At 41.8% G+C, this 18,238-nt stretch overlaps 1 pseudogene; it reads right to left on the bottom strand.

The window, feature by feature from the left end:
- Nucleotides 1-17,923, bottom strand: part of LOC109250696 (40S ribosomal protein S27-like) — a 61,057-nt pseudogene extending 43,134 nt beyond the window's left edge.
- Nucleotides 17,924-18,238: the final 315 nt, after the last annotated feature.

The raw sequence follows: 18,238 nt of genomic DNA, 5'->3' as shown, positions 1-18,238 counted from the left end.
TTTTTTAATTTTTTTTTAACGTTTATTTATTTTTGAGACAGAGAGAGACAGAGCATGAACAGGGGAGGGGCAGAGAGAGAGGGAGGCACAGAATCTGAAACAGGCTCCAGGCTCTGAGCAGTCAGCACAGAGCCCGACGCGGGGCTCGAACTCACGGACCGTGAGATCATGACCTGAGCCGAAGTCGGACGCTTAACCGACCGAGCCACCCAGGCGCCCCAAGAGGTTTTTAAAAAGACATATAAAACTCATCGTGAAATGCCATGAGTTTTAAGAGGGCAAATAAAAAAATTCTCACCAAAAAAAAAAAAAAAAAATTCTCATCTAATGTTCCTAGTAAAGGCATTTTATTATAATGTCAGAAATTCAATTCCACTAGGGATTTTATCTCTGGAAAGAAAATTGCAAACCAAACACAATTAGTGCCAAATACTACTTGTGACTCCGTACGTTTAATAATAATAATAATAATAATAAAACCCCAAGGATAAACATGCTGAATGGCTGCTATCTTATTCTCAGGTGATGTTTTCTCTGTTTCCAGAGATATTGGATATAACTCTCATCTGACCAAGCTGGTTGGGTGTTTTAGAGCAGAGGTAATACACGGGTGTTAGAAACCACTGTGGAACATTAACTCTAATCACTTATTGCTAAATCTGGTTAAATCTGTGAAGTTTGGGAGTGTTTTTTTTTTTTTCTCTTTGGAATTAAGTTTTTGGAAAACCAAGGCGGGGAGTAGGATGGGGTATGTGGACCTATCTTTCTTTCTTTTAACTGCAGTATAATTGACATAGAACATTGCATTAACCTCAGGCGTACCACATACTGATTCCATATTCGTATGTTGCAAAAGGATTACCCCAAGTCCGGTTAATGTCCGTCACCATATGTGGTTGCATTTTTTTCCCCCTTTTTTTCCTGTGTGATAAAGACTTTGAAGATGGACTCTCTCAGCAACTTTCAAATATTCAGTACAGTGTTTGTAACTGTCCTCACCATGCTGTATGTTACATCTTTATGACTTACTTGTTTTATGACTGGACACTTGCACCTTTTGACTTATTTCACCCGCTTCACCCCCCTTTCCCCTTCTGGCAACTACTAGCCTGTTCTCTGTATCGATGAGCTTGCTTTTTTGTTTGCTTTACTCTCCCCATCCCGCATATACATGAGATCGTATAGGCAATGATTTTCTTAAGAACTTAATTTCCTAATTTACAGCAGGTTCAAAACTGCTCCTGTAAGAACATCCTTTCCCTCACTTGTATTTTTTTGCTGTCGTGCTGAAAACACGTAACCCAAAATTTACCATCTTAACCATTTTTTTAAAAATCTTTTTAACATTTATTTATTATTGAGAGACAGAGAGACACAGAGCATGAGCAGGGGAGGGGCAGACAGAGAGGGAGACACAGAATCCGAAGCAGGCTCCAGGCTCCGAGTTGTCAGCACAGAGACCGACGCGGGGCTCGAACTCACAAACCGCGAGATCATGACCTGAGCCGAAGTCGGATGCCCAACCGACTGAGCCACCCAGGCGCCCCATGACAGGATTTCTTCCTTTTTGTAAGGCTGAATACTGTTCCACAGTGTATACATATACTACGTTTTCTTTATCCATTCCTCTGTTGATGGACATTTGGTTTACTTCTACTTTTCTTCTACTATGAATAATGATGTGATGAAAAGACCATGTTTTCAGTTTTGTTTTTTTTTTAAAAAAGTTTGTTTATTTATTTATTTTGAGAGAGAGAGAGAGCAGGGGAGGGACAGAGACGGGGAGAGAGAATCCCAAGCAGGTTCCGTGCTGTCAGCCTAGAGCCCAATGTGGGGCTCAATCCCGCAAACTGTGGGATCATGACCTGAGCGGAGATCAAGAGTTGGATGCTTAACCGACTGAGCCACCCAGGTGCCCCTTCAATTCTTTTTTGCTACGTATCTAGAAACGGGATCTCTGGATCATATGATAGTTCTATTTCTAATTGTTAAATGAACTTCCGTACGATTTTCCATAGCAGCTGCACCAATGTACAATGCATCCAACAGGGTGTAAGAGTTCTCAACATCCTTGCCAACACTTGTTATTTTCATTTCTAAAAAAAAAAAAAAAAGTAGCTGGGGCACCTGGGTGGCTCAGTTGGTTAAGCGTCTGCTTCAGATTCTGTGTCTCCCTCTCACTCTGCCCCTCCCCCACTCATGCTCTCTCTGTCTCACTTTGTCTCTTAAAAATAAATAAATGTTAAAAAAATTTAAAAAAATTAAAAAAAAAATAGTAGCTATCTTAGTGGGTTTAAGATGATATCTCATTGTGGTTTAATTTACACTCCCCTGATGATGAATGATGGTGAGCTCTTTTCATATGCTTGTTGTACATTTGTATGTTTTCTTTGGAGAAATGTCTATTTAAGTCATTTGTCCATTTAAAATTTTTTTAATGTGTGTTCATTTTTGAGAGAGAGTGAGAGAGCAGGAGAGGGGAAGAGAGAGAGGGAGACCAAGGATCCCAAGCAGGCTCTGTGCTGACAGCAGAGAGCCCGACGCGGGGCTCGAACTCACGAACCGCGAGATCATGACCTGAGCCGAAGCCGGACACTTAACTGATTGAGCCACCCAGGCGCCCCCATTTGTCCGTTTTTAAACTGGATTTCATGGTTGCTGTTGTTGGGTTGTAGGTGTTCTTTATATGTTCTGGATATCAGCTCCTCATCAGATACATAGTTTGCAAATATTTTGTCCCGTTCTGTAAGTCTCCTTTTTACTCTGTTAATCGTCTCTTTTGCTGCGCCCCGTCACTTGTATCTTGATATACTTTCTTGAGTAGATGAGAAGTACGTGAGAAAGGGATGAACTAACAGTTAGGGAACTGGGTATTGCCCATGAGATCTATTGCTCATTTGTCAAGTGCATTCTGGTAGAAAGAGGATTGAGATCTGCTGATTTAGAGCAGGAGGACATAGGAGTTGCCACTATGTGCCCCCCCACAGACCTTCTATTTTCCTAGTCTGCCACTGATTTTAAGAACTGTAAGATAATTTTCACTCTTTCCTATGGCTCCTGATGATATTCATTCATTCATTCATTTATACACCCAAGAGATATTAATGAAGCATCTTTTAACGTTAGAGGCACTGTTCAAGGTGCTTGAGATTTAACAGTGAACAAACAGACAGGAATTCTTGCCCCGATAGACCTTACGTTCTAGCAGTTAGAGAGAGTCAACAAGTGACAACAGAAAGTACGATAAAGAAAAATAAAGCAGCACAAGGGACAGAGAGTACCCTTTTGGAGAGTTGCTATTTAGGTAGATAGCTTGACGAGGCCTCTCTGATAACCTAGCTTTTATCAGAGTGAGAGCAACAACAGAGGAGGAGGGGTTAGCTGAGTGATCCTAATGGCCTTGTAGCACCTAACTGGAAATCTGTGCTTCTGTCACCTTGGCAGGGATGGGACGACAATAAGGACCCCAAAACTTGAGCCTTCTGGTTCTGGCTGTGTCTGCACTGGCCGGTGTTGGAGATCCCTCTTTTGGTTCCTTTTCCTAGACCTCTTCCAGATTAATCCTCCTTCTGCTAACCCGTTCTTTCGCAGTATATGTCAGAACCATTGTTTGAAGCTGGCAGATGGCTGCTCATCCAGGAAGACAGTCTTCGAGGGAGAACAAAAGCAGCTCATGTATCTCCATTCGCAAGCGAACAGATATCTGAGACTTAGCCCTCTCTCCTTCCCCACACCCCGTAGAAGAAACATGTTGCCCCTGGTGACCAATTCACGTTTTCAAAGGTTTTTATATTCTTTGCCTAAGAAAGAGGAGAATTACGGTATTATTATTATTTATTCAAAACTTTTAGATGTTTTCATTTTTTATTTTTGAGAGAGAGAGACAGAGCGTGAGCAGGGGAGGGGCAGAGAGAGAGAGAGAGAGAGACAGAATCGGAAGCAGGCTCCAGGCTCCGAGCTGTCAGAGAATTAGAATATTATTTGTCTCAAGACTCTTACTGGAAACAGCGCTATGAAGTGACTTCCTCAAATTTTCTGTGGGGTTTTTTTTTTTAAACTCCTGCTGATTCCCTGCTACATTTCCCACTGATTCTGTTGTCAATGTTGGGATTTGCTGGACTGATTGCTGTTCTCCTTTGACTTCTCCGGAAGCTAGTTTCCTGCTCTTCTAGTGACAACGTATTTCTGGATCCATTCTTGTCTGTGCCGTGTTGCAACTATCTATTCCTTGATTTTTTGATTCTCATCTGCTTCCAGGTCCTCTTAACCCTTTCTCATCTCAAGGCCTCCTTATATCCCATTCGTTCATGGATTTACCTGAGGTTGCCATGGATTTGGTGGGAACATATAATAACTGTCTGCCTTATGCTATAGGAGAGGAAAACTTTTCCCTTTCCCCCTTCTAGGTGCTAACCTACCTAATAACTAAATTGACATAAAACTGATCAACAGGAGAAAAACAAATTTGCTTTTGTATGTACAGGAGCCCTAAGATACGAGGCTCAGAAAAGTGACCACAGCAATCACCTTTTATATCTTTTAGACAAAGAAATGATAAACGTGTGAAGAATTGATAAGATAAATAAGTGTTGGCTTGTTGTAGTAAATTAGTGAGGAATTAACAAGGTTTGTTTATACAGCCTTTTTTGCCTTGAATTCCTTATCTCTGGTGATAAGGATGCCTTGTACCCTCCTGGTACAGGGAGGATACATTCACAAGGGAGATCTGTTTCTTGTTTTCAGGAGGACAGAGGGGAATCAGAATATCTCTCTTGTACTGGGTGTTTCTCAAGTAACTGTAATTCAAAATAATCGATATGCCAAAGTGTTGTGTTTTGGGGTGGCATCTTCCAGTGTCCCTCGGTCCAGCTTTTGAAACTTCCCAAAGAAGTTTCACTATCCAGAAATTGAGTTGGTAGATTGTTCCATATTATTGAGCTGGTCTCTTGTTCCATTTGGTCTCATTTTAGGATGCGGTAATGCAGGTGGGATCCCCAAGTGAGGCCTGTAGTGTGCAAACAATCAGGCATTTAATAAGAGGCATTTCTATGGAAACAAAAGAAAAACAATGGTTAATGATGGGAGCAGACTATAATTCTAGTTTCTGAGTTCCGAAGGCAGCCGGTCGAGGAGATTTCTACTAGGTGGCCGGCTAGAAGCATTTTTAAATGGACTGAGGGCAGGAAGTGGCAATCTGACAGGTTTTCCTGGTTTGAGGTGTGAATTTCCCAGGTGATCTTCCTGAGTGGCTACATAGCAACAGGCATGAAGATTGTCCACATATGGACTATTGTGTTGGTTTCTCTCAAATATATATCACGTTGTCACATTTTAGCTTGCATGGCTTCTGGAAAGGGGCAGTTTTAATTCCCGACGATTCCAAATCAGAAAAGTGGGAGAACATTGGAGACGTTAGTCTGGGGAGTTACAGCGAAATATCAGAAGAACTAAAAGAACTCAGGATCCAGTTAGTTTATGGTAGAAGACAAAACCAAATCGTTCCCCACTTCTATCAACTATAACCACAGCAAGACTAATTCGTTTGCAAATTCAGTATAGTTTTAATAAGCTTGGTCTGGTTATTATAGCGATTGACTATGCAGTCTCTTTTAAACCTGCTCTGTGGGAACTTTTCATAAAGAATCTCAGATTGAGCTCTTAAAGTGTCTTGAAGGTTAGGAAGCCAAGCCAAGGACTCACCCTCACACTTCAACCGCAATTCCTATAAATCTGGGTCAGTTCCTGTCTTCTTGAGACCCCTAAAGTATCCTCAGGTTCCCGTGGCTGCTGGGAAGTGACCTTCCTTACTCACCTGGGAAACTTATCAGTAAGGTACTAGGCTGATTTTTCCAAGGGGCTTTATTGGACCCATAAAGTCAACCTTAGTTCCTTAAAGCTGAGTTTAGGTACATCTCTCTCAAATATGACATTCCAGTCAAAGCTTTAGTAAGATAACCAATGTTTCCAATTGTGCTCGTTATGAGAACAGAATCTCACTGAATTTATGCAAACAACTACATTGCCATAAGAATAAGAATGCTCACTAAGAGTTTCCAAATTCTGGAGGCATGAGGTAGGGAAAGAATTGCTTCAATAGGGAAAAAATGAATTGTTTCAATTCTTCTTACAAAGGTATAATTTACCAAATTGTTGTAAATTATAGACAGTTGAAGAGAAAAGAGAAAACTTTTTCCTTAATCTGGAAAAGCACACATTTTTAAAAAGCAATGTTTCAAACCTAAGTTCATAAAAATCATAATCCTCCTCCTTAGTTCATTCAGTCCCATGTAATTAATATTTGTTCTGCTTGAATCTAATTTTTCCATTAGTTCGGGAAATTCTTACCCAGTTCAGTTTGATGACCTTCAAGTTATCAGAAACCTGGATTCTAGAGTACTTCTCAGAGTCCTTTCCAATAATCTCTCTGAAAATAAAGCAGTTTTGTGGGGGTCACTTTTGCGAAAGCAACAAAATAAAACAAAAACCGTCTGTAAATGACAAGTGTGACTGAGAAGAAAATTTAATTATTTCTGTGACACACATTTCAAGATAATAAGTAGAATTACAAATGATAACATTATACCTGCACATCCGATTTCTAAGAATTTCATTCAGTTTCTGGAACATTTACGACACACACCTCTACAAATGCAACATAAAGAAGGCTTAATATTACTTCTTACTTGGCAAGGCTTCCCATGTAATTTAACATATCAAATATGCCTACTTAGTTCAATGTCCTTTTTTATAAAGGGAGAGAACAAATCTTTTGAGATGGTCCAAGGACCCTCTGAAAAACCCCAAAGTTAGAATTTGATTGTAAGAAGTTTGTCAAAAATATCAAAAAGGTTTTTAAGACACTTTATTAGCATCAGAGGTCACTGTGAAATAATCCTCATTTGTTTAACAAAGACTTTGCAGGAAATACAGAAAGTTACACAATTGTAAAAGACTTTATCTCTTTTAATAAAAAAAACAAAAACCCTTCTTTCCTTAGTAATCAAAGAGCTAACAAAGACAACATGAAGCACAGGAAATTATTTTGATAAAATACAGAATCTTTGTTTCTAGGTAGATTATTTAAAAGGTAAAAAAAGTCTTTTGCAATCTCTTATCAGGAGCAGATCAATAAATAGTCCAAAAAAAACCTTTGTCCTTTAATCAAAAGAAGAAAATTAAGTTTCAGTTTTACATGAGTACACTATTGATATTAAAGCTTATTATTTAAAAAAATTTTTAACTTATTTTTAAAACTGTTATGAAAAGTTCACTTTTAGCCAGCTTGATTACACAAGGTAAAATTCCCTCTTTCTCTCTCCCCCAATTTCTGTGTCCATAGTTTGTCCTTTATTTTCTTTTTTTCCATTCTGAAATAACCAGCTTCATTTCAGGAAAAAATTTACTTTCTTTTCTCTTAACAAAAATGCATCTCCATACCTCATACCATTTCTTTGCCAAAATTACATCCTACTTTATTTGTATTCAGGATTGTTTCCCTTATTTCTAGTAGTTTTCATTAACTATATTAGCATTTTTATCCCTTAGCAAACTTAATTTCTGGCAAAAACTAATTGTGAACTGTCTCTTATACCAACATTCTCTAGACTGGCCAAGTTATTAATATATTTCATAATTTCTAGAAGCTTACGCTTTCTCACAGTATGATTTTTTTAAATGCAGCACCAGATATGTTTACTGTCATATCTGATTCAAATATCTTTAGTTTCTCTGTCAGAAGAAGCCAAAATTGGATATGTTCAATAATCAATGTTTCTATATTTTATCTTATTTGAAAATGACCTAGAAATTTAATGAATTCCCATCATTTAACTTAACTTAGCAAAACTCTAAGGATGTATGTCACCAAAGAGATTTTGGAAACTAAGTAAACACATCACAAAGCAATCATTGCTAAAAAGCTCACCTAAGACTCTATCCTACTTCTGTCTCTTTTATTCACTTGTTCTTAACAATTATACTTAGGTCACACATGAACATTTAATGAAACATTAAAGCAGTTGGTCATTATTTTGTTACCTTTCCAGCTGACAAATTTTGTGACAGAGATAACATGACCTTATTTGACTTAATGCTGGTAACTCTAAATACATACTGTATTCATGAAAACCAACAAACTTAAACTAGATTTTATTTACTGAAAATTATTCTAGATCACAGAAATTTTAAAAAAAGCATTGGGTTAGTTTCTCTTGTATCTGTGAGATTTAGAAATACTTTTTTTTTAAAGTTTATTTGTTTTGAGAGAGGGAGAGAGAGGGAGAGTGGGGTAGGGCCAGAGAGAGAGGGAGACAGAATCCCAAGCAGGCTCTGTATGGTCAGTACATAGCGTGATGTGGGGCTCGAACTCATGAACCACGAGATCATGACCTGAGCCAAATTGGATGCTTAACTGACTGAGCTACCCAGGCGCCCCAAGAAATACTTGATTCAATAAGCACTTATTTGTCTTTAAGCTAATTACATAGAGCTCTTTACAAATTAATTTTGGTAATACCATCTGGAGGTAGAAAAATATTATATATATCCTGATACATTCGATATGAACGATCTGCATAAACAGACCCTCTAGGTTCCATTTGAAAACCATGAATCAGGTACAATATAAAACTTACTACTTTATAAATTATTGTCTCTGGCAGATGGAACAAGTTACAGTCACCTGCTCAAATGGTTAAAGATTTTTACTCATCTTTTTGGAAAAGACTTTTAAGACGTGTATTTGTCCTTAACAAATAACCTTGTGGACGCTTCAGACTAGATTTGGGCAAGAGAGCCTTTGTAGTAGTTTGTATTTTAATTTTTTTAACGTTTATTTATTCTTGAGAGACAGAGAGAGACAGCATGAGCAGGGGAGGGGCAGAGAGAGAGGGAGACACAGAATCCGAAGCAGGTTCCAGGCTCTGAGCTGTCAGCACAGAGCCCGACGCGGGGCTCGAACTCACGGACCGGGGAGACCATGACCTGAGCAGATGAAGTCATCGGAGGGGAGGGACGGAGGGACGTTTAAGAGACTGAGCCACCCGGGCGCCCTAGTGGTTTGCATTTTAAAAAGCCTCTTTCTCCTCTTCTTTCCTTCAGTTTCAGGTGACAGTGGGCAGTGTTTTAGTTTTCATTCCTGGGGTGTTTACATTTAAAGACATGGTAAGATTTACATCTTCAAGTTACGGAAAAAGAAGAAAAGTCTTTCCTTGGAGTTTTGGGGCATACCTGCCTACTATCAGAAGTTTAAGGCAATTACCGTGTACATTTTTCCATTTCTTAAGTGCAGAACAATATTGTGCTGCAAATGCCCTGAGTTTTACGACATCTGTAAAGGTCTGCAGGCAAATAAGAAAGGGGCTGAGTGGACTTTCAGTTGCTCTGGCAGTTATGTTCGTGTTTCTCTACAGTTTCAAGCTGCACATCAAGAGTTGGTGATTTGAACTCGTTTTTGTTTTTGTTTTTCTTGCACTCCTGTAAACCATCTTCAAAGCACTGGGTAGCTGGATCCATTATAATGCTGAGAGGCTTACGGGTCCACCCAAGCGCGTGATTTTGAATTTGCCTTTTATGTTGGGGAGAAAATGTGCTACTCAGGTAGAAATGAAAAGATTTGTTTTGCGGGAGAGGTACAGAGCAAGCGGGGGAGGGGCAGAGAGAGAGGGAGAGAGAAAGAATCCCAAGCAGGCTCCCCACTGCCAGAGCAGAGCCCGTAGTGGGGTTTGAGCACGTGAACCATGAGATCATGACCTGAGCCGAAATCAAGAGTCAAACGCTTAACTGACTGAGCCACTCAGGCACCCCTTGTTTTTTAATTTTTTTTTCTAGGGAGATATCTGCCTTATTCGTTAACTACAGTATACTCATGGGTTGGGAAGAATGTCACTCAGCAGTCAGCTAAAGTCCCCGTAAGTTGGGATGTGAGTGGCCGCCGATCTTTCTAATTTCTCTCTAAATGTGGTAGGATCTTCCCCATGTGGAGATCAAAGGCTTTTATAACTGCAAAGACCTGTTGGTGTCCAGGGACCATGAATGCTCTGCGGTGGCCGGGAGGGGGGGGGGGTTCCGAGATTCATCCCTAAAGGACATTGCATTGGAAGACCCGAAGTTGGCAAAGCGTTACAGTCAGTCCTGGGTGCTTCCGCTAAATTTAATCCCTGGCTTTCAGCATTTACGCGAGTAGCCAGTACCCTCTGGGCCTGGAGATCAGGCTGGAGTAAATCTTGTAGGAGTAAATTGAAGTGAACCTCCGCAAATCTTGGAGGGAGAGGGAAGCTAAAGCCGGCAGCTGGGTGTTCAAGGAAATTTTCTGGGGAAGGTCGAGGCGTTTGGGAGCCATGGGAATTTACGGAGGAAATGGGGCTGGATTTAAGGAGGGGGATCTATGTTTCACGTGGACTTTGACTTTTGTTCTGAGTCTATTTTCTATTCTTTTATACTATTAAGAGAGGACTTAAGGTCAATGAACCTAGAAGGAAAGAAGGGAAAAGTTTTTCTCTTTTACAGTTTTGGTGCCCAATGTGGGGCTCTCTGCTGGCTGGATATTGCTCATTTTGGGGGCTGCTGCAGCCGAGGGGTCCTGGGACTTCTAACAAGTGCTGGCAGAAGATAAAAATGCTTTTTTTTAAAAAAAACCCCATAATTTATTGTCAAGTTAGCTAACATACAGCGTATACAGTGTGCTCCTGGCTTTGGGAGTAGATTCCCACGATTCATCACTTACATACAACACCCAGTGCTCATCCCAACAAGTGCCCTCCCTCCTCAATGCCCATCACCCATTTCCCCCCTCCCCCCCTGCCAATCAACCCTCAGTTTGTTCTCTGTATTTAAGAGTCTCTTATGGTTTGCCTCCCTCTCTGTTTGAAACTATTTTTTCCCCATGGTCTTCTGTTAAGTTTCTCAAGTTCCACATATGAGTGAAAACATGGGATCTCTGTCCTACTCTGACTGACTTATTTCACTGAACACAATACCCTCCAGTTCCATCCACGTTGTGGCAAATGGCAGGATTTCGTTCTTTCTCATTGGCAAGTAGTATTCCATTGTATACATAAACCACACAGAAGATAAAAATTCTTAACCACGTCAGTCTCTCACGTCTCTACCTGCAGCGTCTGTTGGAAGCAGGAGTGGTGAGCATACTTTCTCCTTTTTGTAAATTTAGATTAGCCAGAGATGGGACCCGTGGGTGGCTCAGCCGGTTAGGCGTCCAGCTTCGGCTCAGGTCATGATCTCGCGGTCTGTGGGTTCGGGCCCCACGTCGGGCTCTGTGCGGACAGCTCAGAGCCCGGAGCCTGCTTAGGATTCTGTGTCTCCCTCTCTTTCTGCCCCTCCCCTGCTCCTGCTCTGTCTCTGTCTTTCTCTCTGTCTCTCTCTCAAAAATAAACATTAAAAAAATAAATAAACTTAGATTAGCCAAAGAAAATATTTGTGTAAGTAGTTCCTTGGGTACAGCGACTTCAGTAAAGATGCGTCACGAGGACTCTTGTTTCCTCCTGCTCCCTTTCCTCCCCGAGACGGTCATTGTGTTCCCTCGTGTCTGTCTTTTGTGTCACTTGCCACAAGGAGGAAAACCATAGGGTAGGACAGAAGCATGGGCCCCGCAAGCCTGCCGTTCAAGCTGGCCTCGCAGACGAGTGAGTTCAAGGTTCTTTGGCGGGTCCAGTAGATTAATGCTGTGCCTACGGGAGCCCATAAAAGTCTAAGACTCAGAGAAGTGACCGAAAGAGCCAGATTTTACACATTTTAGAAAAGAATAAATTTGCGGAGAATTGACAAGACACAAGTTTGGGCTTGGGGTAGGTAATTAGCGAGGAACCAACAAGGTTTGTTTACACAGCCTTGTGGGCCTTGAATTTCCTATCTCTGGCGATAAGGATGCCTTCCACCCTCCTGGTGTTGGGAGAATACCTTCTCGCCGGGAGATGTTTATTTCCTGCTCTCAGGGGAACAAAGGAGGGCCAGAGCGTCCTTCCCCCAATATCTGTTTCTCGAGTAACTTGAGTTCAAAATAATTCGCATACGTGGTATATTTTGGTGTGGTACATTCGGCTCTCCCTCAATGACTGCTTCAGAAGCCGGCTGCCTGTTACAAACCCGTAACCCCTGAATCTCTATTTTCTTTTTCTTTGCATATCCCACTGCAATAACACGCCCCACGTGTGTACTTCCTGCTGTGTCAAAACACATTTCCTCCTATTGGTCATAAAACCACCTTGTTTAAGTTGCAAGGAGTGTTCCCTGGATCTAGTGTTAATATGTGTCTAATGACGTCAGGCTCACAGTGTTTACCCTTGTTTACACTAACTTTATACTGCCACCGCTCAAATCCTTGTCTGTTGCCACAGACACCACTGATGTTTCAGGTCACAAGGCGGGGGGCGGGGGGGGCACAAGGCGGGGGCAGTGTCTTTCTGTGTCCCCAAACGGTTCCCCCTGATTTGGCCTCCAAATCCCCAGCCACGTTTTCAAAGATCTCCACAAGAGAATCCCCCTCTATTCTCTGAGCTTATGTTCTATTACTCTTTTCCAGCTGTGTCTTTCCGCCCCCCACCCCCCACCCCCAGCCGAACACGATTATTTGCTCTTCGTCAGTCATGCCCCATTTGTTTTTGAACCACAAGCCTTGGCTATTCCCTCTTCCTGGAGCACCTACTACCCGTTAAATTCTGATCGTTGGAAAACTACTGGTCTTCAAAGGTTTGTTCGAAGCTCTAGGGGAGACGCTGACCCGAATCCCTTGCGAACATTCTCCCTGATTCCGTGCCAGAAAGCCTCTGCTCCAGCCCAGATGGTCTGTTCATCTCCTCACCATCCAACGCTTACGTCTGCTCCTGTGCCTTTGCTCATGATGTTTCCTGTGCTGGAATTTTGTCGGGGGCCCATCCACCGTCATAAATCAAAGAAAAAGGAGGTGTTTGGGCGTTCAGAAGAAACTTGTAGTTGGGAGAATTAGGAGAGCGTTCCAAATAACCTTGAACTATGGATAAGATTTTATTTCAGTGGGAAACATGGAAGAATGACTGGGTCAGTGTCTGCCTGTATCTCTATCGGTGTGCCTGTGTTGGTCCCATCTGTCCCCTTTCCATTAGGAGAGATGGGGAGCAACCTCACAATTTTCTAAAACCTGATCCAGGTGAGATAATGACCTGAGGACCCGTGATAGCTGTTCAGGCCCGAGCAGCATAAATTTCGGCTTACTAAAGGTAGGCTCACCCTACGTTTACCTCATAAGGGAGCCTCCTTACTCTAAGAGGACTCCCCCCATTCGCACCTAGTTCTGAGAATCACAATACAAGCTCGGGTCGGCACGGGACTCCACGTGTTGAGCTGAGGTTAAAGTTTATCGCAAGAATTCTGAATACAGTGATCGCGCTGAAACTCTCGAGTTCTCTGCGTAGGCCTGAACAAAGCAGCTCTAAAATGGGCAAGCAGGAAAATAAAACTACAACGCGATTTCACCTCGCCCCTGTTCGAATGGCTTTTATCACGAAGAGATAACAAGCTTTGATGAAGCTGTGGCGATAAGAGAACCTTCGTCTAGTGTTGGTGGGAATGGAAAACAATATGGTGGTTCCTCAAAACACGAGGAATAGAACTACCACATGAGGTAGCAGTCCTTCTTCTGGGTATATACGTGAAGGAAAGGAAAACACTGTACTGAATAGATATCTGCGTCCCCATGTTCACTGCAACATTATTTACAATGGTCAAGAGATGGAAACAACCCAAGCGTTCATCATTGGGTAAGTGGATAAAGAAAATGTGATACACACACACGTACATACGCGCATGTACACACACAGTGGAATACAATTCGGCTATAAAAAAGAAATCCTACTATTTGTGACAGAGAGCCTTATTCTAAGTGAAATAAGTCAGGCAGAGAAAGACAAATCCTGTGTGATCTCACTTACGTGTGGAATCTGAAAAAGCTGAACTCATCGAAACAGAGTAGAATGGTTGTGACCAGGGGCTGGGGGGGGTGGGGGGGGGGGGAAGGGGGGAGATGTTGGTCAAAGGGTACCAACTTTCCATTACAAGATGCGTAAGTTCCGTGGATGTGATATACAGCATGGTGACTATAGTTAACAGTACCGTCTTATATACCTGAAAGTTGTTAAGAGAGTAGATCTTAGATGTTATCACAGCAAAAAAAAATGGTAATTATGTAAGAGGATGGAGGTAACGACCTGTATCAAATCATCACATTGTACACCTTCCATTACCTCTGTGATATGTCTCTAGTATCTCGATAAAGCTGAACATTTTATTTTATTTTTTATTAAAAAATTTTAAATTTATTTATCTTGAGAGAGAAAGGGAGAGAGAGACAGAGAGAGAGAGAGACAGAGAATCCCAAGCAGGCTCTACATTTTCAGCACAGAGCCCGTTGCAGGGCTCAATCCCACAAACTCTGAGATCGTGACCTGAGCTGAAACCGAGAATCGGACGCTTAGCTGACTGAGCCACCCAGGCGCCCCCGAAAAATTTATTTTAATTTAATATTTTTAATTTACGAAAAGGAAAATGGGGACACCTGAGTGGCCCAGTCGGTGAAGCGTCCGACTTTGGCTCAGGTCCTGATCTTGCAGTTCGTGAGTTCGAGCCCCGCCTTGGGCTCTGTGCTGACAGCTCGGATTCTGTGTCTCCCTCTCTCTCTGCCCCGTCCCTGCTCACACTCTGTCTCTCCCCGTCTCTCAAAAATAAATAAAAGCAATTTAAAAAAGGAAAAAAAAAGAAAGAAAGAAAGAAAAGGAAAATGTAATTGGCCAATAAAAATAAAAATACGCTCTACCACACTGGTAACGGAACAAATGCAAATTAAAACCTCATTAAGCAACTATTTATAGAATCCATCTGTATTGCAAAAAGGACATCCAGAAAATATCCGATAATGCCGAAGCCTGGTAAGAATGTGAGGAACAAGGATACTTGGGGAAGTGTAAAGGAACATAGCCTATTTGGAGTGTTTAGGGCACAGTACCGAATGAAACTCAAATTGCATACATAGGTTGTGTATTGGACCTAGGTATATACCAAAGATAGGCTCTCATCCGTGAGTTCAAGGAGCCAAGAGGGAAGTGCAATAACGTTCATCGTGTCGTTCAGTCATATTTAGTGAATGCCCGCTATATACCTGCCACTGTTCTATGCGCTGGGGTTCTATCCCTGAACAAAGCAGACAAAAATCCCTGTTCCCGTGGAGCTTACATTCTAGGGGAGGGCAATCGCTGCAAGCTATACAGAAAAATAAAATCTGCCGGCATGGCCACCAGGAGACAATGAAATGTAAGAAAACAATAACATGTTTATTTTTTTCCAACAACAGAATACCATAAAATAGAGAATACGTGATAGGTCTAGATGTCCCTCCTCACTTCGTGTGAGAGAAGTAGGTGGCAGAATACGTAGTGTGTGCCATCGATGTAAGCGTTTATTGTTTTTAAATGTTTATATTTTATTTTTGAGAGACAGCGTGCACGCGGTGGGGGGAAGGGGCAGGGAAAGAGGGAGACAGAGGGGTCCGAAGCAGGCTCTGTGCCGACAGCAGAGAGTTGGAGGCGGGGCTTGAACTCACGGATCGCGAGATCATGACCTGGGCCGAAGTTGGACGCTTAACCGACTGAGCCATCCAGGCGCCCCGGTGTAAGGGGGGTGGGAGGGAGGGGAGGGTGGGTGATGGGTATTGAGGAGGGCTCCTTTTGGGATGAGCACTGGGTGTTGTATGGAAACCAATTTGACAATAAATTTCATATATTGAAAAAAAAAACAAGAACATGTTCTATACTTTTTGTAAATACACATATAGGCATGTAAATGTGTTATAACAAAATAACAAAGGAAGGATGCCCACTAAAGTCATGAGGTGGGCTGCCCCTAGAGAGTGTGTATGTGTGGATGGAGGGAATAAAACAGAATTGGGGATGGGGACAAGGAGTACTTCAGTTTCACTTGTATTGTTTGATTTCTTTTATTTAAAAGACATAAGGCCAAAATGGCAAAATGCTAGTAATTTCCTATTGTAGGTAGTAGGTTTCCTGTGTTTCTTAAAGATTTTTTTCTTTAAGAATTTCTTAAAGAATACTTACCTATTCTATTAAATTCTCAAGAAAAAAGGGAAAAGGTAATTGACTAAAATAAATCAACCGATAATAAATGCCAAATGAATGATATACAATTTCCTCCCTCCCTCCCTTTCCTCTTCTTTCCATCCCTCTTTCCTGCCTTCCTTCCTTTCTTCCTCTCGGTAATGCCAACCAGCATACCAGACCCATTTTTTTTTCCTGCTGACCTTGACTCCTGTTCGTATTTCAGCTCAACTGGTCAGAGTAACTGCAAAGTGAATGCCTGTTGTCAGAAATAAAATTACACTCGAACCTCCCAATTCGTAGCTACAGATGGGAATTACAGCATCACTTTTGCTTATCTCAGCTTTTCATCCCCGATAATGTACATCCAGTCATGATCAGAGACAATACTCAGTTTATAGCAAGGAATCAAGTTGAAGGACTTTATATTATGAGCTTACAGGAAATATGAAATTGTCGATACGCATATGTTTACATATATATTGTTGACAATTGAGTAGCGCCCACCATGTTAAATATTGTAATTTCGATTTGGATTCGTAGAGGCTATACATGTTTTTTTTTTTTTTTTACACAAAATTGCCTAAAAATGTATCCGTGCATCACTAATTCAATGCGGAATGAGGGAGAGACCGAGGGAGAGGAAAAGGGTAGGCGAAGCGTTTTCAATGAATCAAGCACCAAGCATTAATAAGCACCAGATATAGGCAGTATGTGTGTGTCCAAGTTATAGGCTTGTGGGGCTTTGTTTAGGGTTTATGGACTGTGAGTTCTAGAGAACTGGGCTTTGTTCCTTACCGTTGCAATATGCGGGAGGTGAGTGAAATACTGCATGCAGATTACTGGCCTACCTAGAGAGCCCTCAATAACTACTTCTGGTGGATAGTTTGTAAGTACTTTGGTTGGGAGAAAGCCTTTCAAATGATAAAAAGGAAAGCATATCTTTATCCTCATCTACATGATCAACAGGGGTCCATTTAACCAAAAAGCAAACTGGTATTATAGTTGGATTCTAAATAAGCTTGTGTGTGTGTGTGTGTGTGTGTGTGTGTGTGTGTGTGTGTTTTTTAAAGTCCCACATCTCATTAAAACTACATAGCCAACCAATAAATCTCTTTTCGTATAAGCCCAAAAGCATATAAGAAAGAAGCAACGTATGTGTTGGGTCCATAAGTCAGGGGGAATGCTTCCACCAGCCTCATGAGACAAAAATGTGCCTCCACACCTTGAGGCCACACCTTGGCCTTCTGAACTCGCTGTTGTAAAATGGAAACCCTCTGACTCAGCTCAGGTCCTCAGATGCTGACAAGTTCCAAAGCTGAGTTTAGAAGGAGGAGATGGAAGTAACAGAGGAATTGAGACTGAGCAGCAGCTAACGCGGGTGGTAAAGTCACAGACTTTGACACAGGCCGACGAGGAACATGACGAATGGGCCGCCCATCTGCGTCAGTGCTTTATCATTTGCTAATAACGGCATGAGTTGAACTCAAAAGCAGCCACATTGGTGTGCGCCCGTACGTGCTGCCGGTCCCTTAGATGCAAAGATGTTACACTGCTGTGTGTTTGAATCGACCTAAGAGCTGGTAGTCGTTAGCACGAGAGCTCCACTGATGCCCTAGAGAGATCCCATTGGTAGGAGGGCATTTTGGTCTGTACGGAGACCTTTGGAGCAACTGAGATCTAGTTATCTTACCTTTAAAATGTGACCCAGCATATGCGGCTTCTTCTTGTCTCTGGAGCTCCACAGGGGTCTCCCTGTTGCAGCATGGGGTCAATTTGTTTCTGTTCTGTTTTGACCCCGGGTGACCAGCCAAGGCGATGAAAAACATCTTAACGAACTTGACAAATCTTGCGCGGTGGCTGGGGGATAAGGAAGTCTTACTGCAAATAACCTATAAACATTAGAAAGCTACAGCTATCTCTTAAGCTATAGCCTCTGACCCCCAGGGTGAGAAAGGAACAATTTTATTTATTAACAGCCCTCCTGACTGCACCGAAAAGCATTGCCACCATTACTTAAGGCCTGTCTATGATGAGCTATAGAAATCAAAAGTAACAGAAAGGTCCTGGCCCTCTTAGAAGCACTAAGCCAAACACAACAGTGGCATAAATGGATACGGTAGCTATGTATAGATACACAGAAA

Source organism: Panthera pardus, unplaced genomic scaffold, assembly GCF_024362965.1.
Source record: "Panthera pardus isolate Hobbes unplaced genomic scaffold, ASM2436296v1 HiC_scaffold_27, whole genome shotgun sequence".
NCBI classification, from domain to species: domain Eukaryota; kingdom Metazoa; phylum Chordata; class Mammalia; order Carnivora; family Felidae; genus Panthera; species Panthera pardus.
This window is presented reverse-complemented; position numbering and strand designations above follow the sequence as displayed.